Source organism: Ctenocephalides felis, unplaced genomic scaffold, assembly GCF_003426905.1.
Source record: "Ctenocephalides felis isolate EL2017-DRISC unplaced genomic scaffold, ASM342690v1 CF-g0.4_SCAFFOLD_01170, whole genome shotgun sequence".
NCBI classification, from domain to species: domain Eukaryota; kingdom Metazoa; phylum Arthropoda; class Insecta; order Siphonaptera; family Pulicidae; genus Ctenocephalides; species Ctenocephalides felis.
This window is the reverse complement of record NW_020537324.1, coordinates 67,587,558-67,596,578: the sequence shown is the minus strand read 5'-3', so window position 1 is coordinate 67,596,578 and position 9,021 is coordinate 67,587,558.

The window sequence follows — 9,021 nt, the reverse complement described above, 5'->3', positions numbered from 1 at the left end:
GACTCCAACACGATTCAGGGAAGAAGTGGTATGAGAGTTATTCTCATTTTGAATGTTTTGAATGTTAAAAGATAACTGATTCTTGTTTTTACACTTTTATTTTATTTATTCATTTAATCAATTTTATTACAATTTCAAATCATAGTATATGAATAATAACCAGAATTTTCATTCTTTCTTTTAAACTATGTTACCCTCTTGAACCTTAAGTTCATTTCAATTAATGTGTTTTCTTTTCTTCCTTCTATAATGTTGTGTAGAATATCAGATAACATCCAGGTTAACAATGTTTTTTTATCTATTTTTAAAATAAAATTTCAATAGTTTGTCATATTCTGTTGGTGGACCTTCCCGTGGGTAAGGGGTTAAGAGCGACGGGACTTGTTTCAGAGGTCCCGGATTCGATATCCACTTCGAGCAGCCTGTTGTCAGGCAGCAGTGACAACGATTTTCACTTGAAAATATAGATAGCAATATGTTTCTAAGTGAAAATAGCCCTTGCCCGGCATTGTTGCACCAATAAAATGTCAGCCATATTAGATTAATTCTAATAACAAAAATCATCAAATATGGATTGATTAATCATTGGGTTATCATCTAATAAAAATACGAAGGAAGGAGAAGTTTCAACCCAACAGCTTATAGGACGTAAGGTTCTGATTCCTCTACAAAAAAAGAATCTTAAGTTCATTTCCAGGTTAACAATGTTTTTTATCTATTTTTAAAATCAAATTTCAATAGTTTGTCATCTTGTTTTGGTTTATTGCTGATCATTTTCAAATTATTTTTTAACCAATACCACATCTTCTTTTTTGCCCACTTAGTAGTGTTAATATTGTCTTCCTTCAAACATTTCGTATTTTAGTTTTATGTAGTTTTGTTCTCATATTGTCACATCCATTTACAATTTTATAATTTGAACTTTGTCACTCTGAAAGAATAATTTTGTTTCTAATATTTTTCCAAATATTTTCCCAATCAAACTCTGACCTTTCTTCTATTATTTTATGTACATACTAAATTGAACATTAGCTTAGTCAAAATTTTAAACCATAATTTATTGTCCAATTTAATTGTGTTGTATACGAGTATAGTATTAGTTGTGCAAAAAGACATTTATCAAAATGAAATTCCAAAATCTATTTCTTATTAATAGTTTTAAAGAAATTTATAGCTCTAATGAATAGATTCGAATGGTTGGATAATTGTTTCAACAAATATGAAGACTTATATAGGTTTTGATTATTAAAATGTATTAACCAGTTAACAGTGCGTTTAGTTTACTTTTGTATCATCCAAATCGAGCTTATGACGAGTATATTCGTCAATCACATAGTAAGTTACACTGGGAGATAACGAATGAAAACATGGATTTATTCTACAAATAGGAAAATGTTATTTCTACATTTCCCTTCTTTAATAACACTTATTTATTAGGCATGGTTTGTGCCTTTTTAATGTCTGTTAAAACTATTAATTTTATACCGTCAACATGTTCTTAATAACTTGATATTTGTGAATTTTCGTATTTTTTTAATAGCAAATGGTCACTGTTTTATACGAATGACAAACATACTCGTCAATACACCAACACCACTTTTTCATGACGGCAATATTCGTCATTCATAGTTAACTGGTTATTTGAGACGAAGTTGCTTAATTGCTTAAAAACTAAATATCAAGAAATGCTCGCTTTTCAATTTTGCAATTCGTCTAAGTTTCTAAATAAAACTAATTAGAACAAAATTAAATTTCAAAATATATTTGTCAAAAATAATTGTAGATTAATTAGTTTTGAAATAATGAACTTTTAATGCAAGCCATTAAGCTATTTATTTGAAGACTTTATATTTTCTTGAACTGTTTTGATATTTTTTATTTGAAATAAAATCCTAAATTGCCATTTAGGCCGAGTAGTATTTTTGTATGTGAAAGTAAGAAGTATGTGAGAAACCTTGGACTAAGATTTATTTATTACCATTTTATGTGAGAACTGACAGGTAAAGAAACACTTTTATTAGATTGCTTCTATTTTTAGAGATGTTGTCCATTCTTTCTGCAAGGTACTATATTCAAATTTTCATATTTCTTGTTGCAATATCTTTTCCCTGATTTATTTCATATTATATTTTTTTGTTTTAATCTCGTTAGCATTAATTGGATACTGTCGATAACGATTAAATTGTACATCACGTGTAAAGGATAAACGTTTCAGATTATCAAAGATTAGTATCGAATTTCATGGCTCATTAAACTAATTATCAGGATTTGGGAAGTTAAATATTATTATTATGTAAGGTCAATGTTATGTAAATTCAACAGTATGGATTTTGTATCAAGTAGCATTATAAATTGCTTTAATACGACTATAATCAAAGAATAAATAACAGAGACTTATGTAATATTTTAAATGAAATATATGATTTAGCTATTTTGCTAGAATAGTGTATTCAGCAGAAGTGACAAAAAGGTGCAAATTTATTGCCAATTTATACATGCAAATATGATTAACATTACAATTACAAAAAAAATATTCACATAATTAAAATAAATACTAATATATGTATGTAAATAAATACTAATATATATGTCTTTTATCCCCTTGTTTTCTGGTACTGTCTTCTCTTGAGATGTCAAGAAGACAAACAATTTTCTTCGAGTACTTTTGCGAGACAGTGTCCAATTAGAAATTTATGTTAAGGTTTTTAAATCACGCTGAGAGAAAAAAATCACATTTAACATTCAGCCCTGATCCACTGACATAGTAGTCCATAATGTATATTGGAATTCCATAGAGAATTCGACTTTTGATCCGCTCATAATTCTTTATAGATACATTGGTCGAGCTGACCGCTTGACGAAGATACAAAAGATAGTCTAGACTTTGTATGTAGAGAATTAGTATAAGTGATTTTAGGAAAAGGTAATTGCAAAACTAATATTTTTAATACAATTAATTAAAATCAAGCTTAAGTGTATTGTAAGAAGTGTGAACAGAAATTTTTAGTGCATTCTAAAAGTGATATTTGCTTCTGAAATATAATATTCATGAACTGATACTTCAGAAAGTTTCGATAGAAGCTTTCAGTACACATAAATGATGCATATATATTATCTTTCACAAAGCAAATCAAAAGGATTTATTTAGTTAAATATATTAGTATTATATGGAATTAAAAACTTTATCATTTTAATTGAAGTACAATCAAAAAATTCTAAATTCTCTTCTCAATTTATTATATTTAAGTGTTAGTTTTTATATAATCTAAAGTCATAATGCTTCGTAAAAAGTATCGACAGAAATATTTAGTGATACTTGCTCGTTATATGGTATTATTGTGAAAAATTGATGAATATATTTCAAACTTTTAGCAAAAACTTAAAGGATATATGTAAAATAAATGCATATTATTAATCATAAATTAATTTGCATAATTAGAAATTTTCTCAAAGCTAAAAAACAATATAGGGTGTATTTGTAGTCTATAGACAGTTTTCTTTTTCAAATTTTGTCGAGATTTTCAGTGATAAAAATATTTACTGAAATGATATATTTTCAATAATAATTCTATAACTGAAAATTTAGGAAAGTTTGGTTTTCATTACACTATGCTTTAATTAGTACAACGATGTATTGCTCTATATTAATAAAACATATGACTTACAAAATTAGACGTTTTAACAAATTTTTAGAAGTATTTTAGGAATCAGTAATAAATTCAAAATATATTTATATTATTTGAAATACATTTTTGTAGCAATATTAATGAAATAACTGCATATGCATCATTTTTAGTATAATTTATAAAAGTATATTTAAAAAAAATAGTTTTTTTGTGTAACACACAGAAAACCAGTGAGAAATAAAGTATTTTTTGAAACAATCGTAGTTGTTATAAATATAATAGTTATAAAATTAATAAAAAAAAATGAGAAATTGTAATGTTTCAGAACCAAAATAACTGCTCCGAATTGTTTAATCCATAAAAAACACCTAATTTTATATTTACTTAAAAATGAATGCAAAACTTTTAGAATAAATAAGATGAATAGATAATTTTCCAAACTGATTTTTTCATCTAAAATGGTGACTATAAAATTATTATTATTAACTTGAATACTTTGAAAAATTTATACGTCATGTTAGATGTAAGACCCGTCATGGTAATATGGTTAAGAACGTGACCTAGCACAAACTAAATCCGAGCTCGATTCCAACATTGATCAACATGATATCAAGCAGTATGACAATAAAGTTCAGATTACAAAAATATTCTCAAGTAAATATCGCCTTTGGTGAACATTGCCGCAACATATATACATAAACCCTATTAATCATACATATATATCTAATATATATGGTCTACCCATAGAAAAGAATAGTGGTTGACCGCTGAGTTGCCATATCGGTGAATATTTTGTTTTAGGTTTGAATGTACGATACGAACACGACTCATAGAACGCGTAGTAGTATTAATCAAAACACTTTAAACATCAAAATAAATATATTATTTTTAAAGTTTGAATATATTAAATTAATGATACCACTGTGTTTTCTCCTATTATCTAGTTTATTGCCAAAGTATCAGCTAAACCAGCACTTACAAATTTGTTAAACGGCAAGTATTGAGCAAATAGAATTCAACGAGAGTCTATTACCTATAACTATTACTATTTCCAATGAAGAAACGAAGAAGTTATGTCTATATTTAGATTATATAGTTATATTGTTAGTACTGTTTACTGTTTTTTTTTTCTAGTATTAGATTAGTCTATATCTAATCTCAGTAGCAGCTAAACCAGTACATAAAAAATGGATAAACAGCAGCAAGCTAGTTGAGGAAATAGAATTCAATGAGAATAAGTGGGTAGTACAATGAACATTACTAAAGATTTACGTTTTATATTTTTATATGGCTCTAGTGCTGAATCGAATGTACTTTGTCTTTCCGGTACTCACTTCGTTTTGCTCTTAGCTCCCGCGGTCTCGGACCATGTACAATCTGATGGAACACGATACTAGTGAAGTCGGTTTAATCGAATTATTTTGTATTTCGACATTCGAATTATTTTGCTTTTATTGAGCGAAATGGAATCATTGAAGTGGAAGCTTAATTGTACACACCGTGGGATGTTTCAAAAATTGAATTTTAAATAAAGTTTTTTATTTTAGTTGTGCAATTATAAATATATACTAGTTTCACAAAATAAATTTTACTAAAGATGACAAAATCATTTGTCAAAATTTATGGATATTATAAGGATTATTTGAAAATGATTTTAATATAAAGATTCTATAAAATAATCATCAAATGATGACTCCGACTTGTAAACAATTTTAGTACAACGACTAGCTCTACCAAAATAAAAAACCCCTTTATAGACCGACTTAGAATTCTCGTCTATCAAATAAATAGTCTGGATTGTAATTTAATTTACAAGCCAGAACTTAAACGTTTACAACAATAGAAAAATATTTTTAAAATATCCCAGACAATTTAAAACTATGTTTGCGGACCACATTAATGCTTTGAAACACAATATAGACATTTCTTTCCCGACTGTACTACAATTCGAACAAAATTTATTTAAACAAAAAATTATAGAATGATCTTTTTTTAACTATTCATAACAATAAGGCAAAAAATAAACGGAATAAACTTAACACGCTGTGCGACATAAATCTCTTATTTACTTTGCACAAAGGATTCGCAATTCGTTTCACACATGTGTAGAATCTTGGTAAAAATATTTTTAAAAAGTTTTTTCTCCATTATATCTTTAACCAGTCTACAAACAACACATTATCTATTTGTAATTTTTTTAAATTAGTATTTTGTGAAATATTATATAATTACAAATTTAATGTTTATATTACATAGTGTAGTCATATTTTTTTATTTTTATTACAAGGAGAGCATTATCATATCCTGATACTATGGATTATTAAAATCTTCTAATTTAACACAGATTAACTAATTGTAAGTACTATTAACTCTTTTTATTTTATTTTATTCTCACTCCAATTCAATTGTTTTAGTTTTTAATTTTATTTTTAGCTTTCACAGAAAGAAGGCTAGGATTATAGCCGAAACGTATGGATGTGAAATATTTTTTTTAAAGTAATTCATGTTTTTTATTCATGTCTTGCCTGATTACTAAACTCTATTAATACATTTATAAATATATATATGTATATATATATATATATATATATATATATATATAAGACAAATCATTTTTCACATTAAATCATCATCACAAAATAAATTTGCTAAATTGCTTATGAATTCAGTGATCATTACAAAAGAATCAGGTGGTTTTATTTCTGTTCCATATGACCAATTATTCATTTTTTAATTTAACAATAATTTTAAATTTAGTTTTTTTTATTTCTTTTTATTATTTAAATTGAAGTCAATTGCTCCTCACTAAACCAGCCGACAACCGTCCTTCATAAATGGTTCAAAGTTATCATATAATTCGATTTACAAGAAACCCAGTACTTCAATTTATTTTACAGAAGATTCTAGTATATAGATGCGTTATTTCACAGATCGTTGAAGAATATTTGCAAAATGGTTCTGACGAAATATTTATTGCTACAGCAATTAGGATGTAATCGATAGAAATAAAACATTTTATGACTTTTATGTTTTATATTAATATAAGAATTGAATTGCTGCAGACATGTCTTATGGACAAGTGACCTTGGTTACCAATTAATGAATTTCATGTTGAAAAATATAAGTTTTCCTAGAAATTTGTTGTCTATATTCTAAAATGAAATAATTGGTTTCTATACCAAGTGAATCGTAATTGATTTCAGATTAAGGAACGAATACAATAATAAAGATTAATTTTATATTTGGATATTATAGTGTTTTTTGGAAACATTTTTTCTTGAAAAACTCAAAATATTTTGAGATTTAAATAATATTTTTTTGCGAGATGCTGTCACATAATCAACCATATCTAATTAAGAATTATACCTGAACACAAATTTATAATTTATTTTAAAAATTTTCAAGAATTTTTACGGTTTGTTTTCAGAAAAACGTTCGACAAAGCTCTAACCAAAAAGCAGATTAAAGGTGAGTACATTTTGCAAACCAGATTTCATAAAAAAACGTAAATTTCCAAGAAATATTTAAAGATATTCATTTTCTTTACCACATATTTCGATAAATTTACATATGTGGAATATTCTCAAAGTGTAGTGAAATGGCACAAATTATATCAAAAGGCGGCGTCCTTCGCAAAGCATTTTTTTACACACGCTGATTACCCATTTATCAGTTGAATGGGTAACCTGGCTCGGTTTGACCTATAAATAATATCTTGGTGAACAAAACCAAGATACATATTTTACTGTAATGAGCTAATTGTATATGCAAAATGTAGAACTCGATTTGATAATAGAATTTTATAACAAAAAATAAGAGATTCAAACCGTTCCCTAAATATTTGCTTTCAAGTATTTGTGATTTAATTATGTTTTGCATATTTCACATTACGAACTATTTTATTACAAGGAGAGAATTTTAAAAAACGAAATGAATATTCTCAAAATAGCCTAGTGTATAGAAATTTAATACAATAATATTATTTTTTTACTAATACAAATCACTTCAATACTATGTGTATTGTAGTAGTTGACTAGTATGTAATAAAATAGTGAAAAATTATAGTCACATCATGAAAGCTAATACTGACATATTGAAAAAGAAATCAATTACGGTATTAAAAATAATGATATAAAATATAGGAACAAACTAATTTTTTTTTATTTACTTATTTGGAGAATATTGAATACCCGTATTAAACATATGTCAATGTTCAAAGACCTTGCCCGCATTCACAATATAAAGTCAGTGTTTTACTAGGTGACCTAAAGATGAGCAGATAACACAAGGACGATCAGATTGAGGTCATCTCAAATCCCAAAACATCACTAACTAACTTTAAATTTAAATTAGATTGGATGCAAAAAAAAATTCTATTAATATAGCTCAAAGCTATACCTGGGGTTTATATTTTATCTTGGTATTAACTTGGGTTATTGGATAAAAACCAATTTATTTTAAATTATTGTTTTGTATAATAACCTAGCAAATAAAGAGGGCAATTTATTGTCTTTAAAAATTATTAATTTCATCATTTCATAACATTTTCAAGAACAAGTAACAAAGCGATATTTAAAAGACTTTAGTATATTTTGGTACATGACATTTTTTGTGGGTTAAGTAGAAAGTTCACCTACATTAGGTATGTTATTCGAATATGTACATCTATTTTCAACAATCGTAAACAGAACAACAAAATTGTTATGATCATGTAGATAACATTACAGTACTGGTAAAAAATATCATTATGAATAGTGAAACCTCAAATAACATATTATTCAATTCTGAGAAAACCACATATTCGTATTAAGCCCCATTTTGGTAAAAAAAAACCCTAAAACTTCTACATTTGGATAAAAATTATTCAGATCATAATTTAAGGATAATAAATTTAATTAAAAATTAACAAAATATACATTTAAAAAGGATGAATTTAATATAATCCTTTGGAGAGTATTTCGTAGTGACATAATTTCATTTTGAACTCTTTTCCAAGATTTGAAAAAAAAGTTGAGACGTATTTTATCTTGTCCCAGAAGATTTAAATATCCGTCAAAAATTAGAAAAGTTAAACCTCATCACGATGATATTCGCATTGTTTAACCTTCTACCATTCGCATTATATAAGCTATTGAGTTAGCCAAAAGACATATCGTGCATTTTGAGAAGGAATTATATTCTGAACTAAATCATTGTCCTTTTTTTATCTAAGAATATTTTTTTTTACTTATAATGTACAAAAAATACTAATTTTATGGCGTTGAAATTTACACGGATAAATAAGTTGACCTAAAAGTTCAATGAGTCAATTCTACATAATGTGAAAAATTCATCACGTTATTACTAATTAATTACTATTTATATTATTGACATCTTTACTATTGAAAGCAAAGAA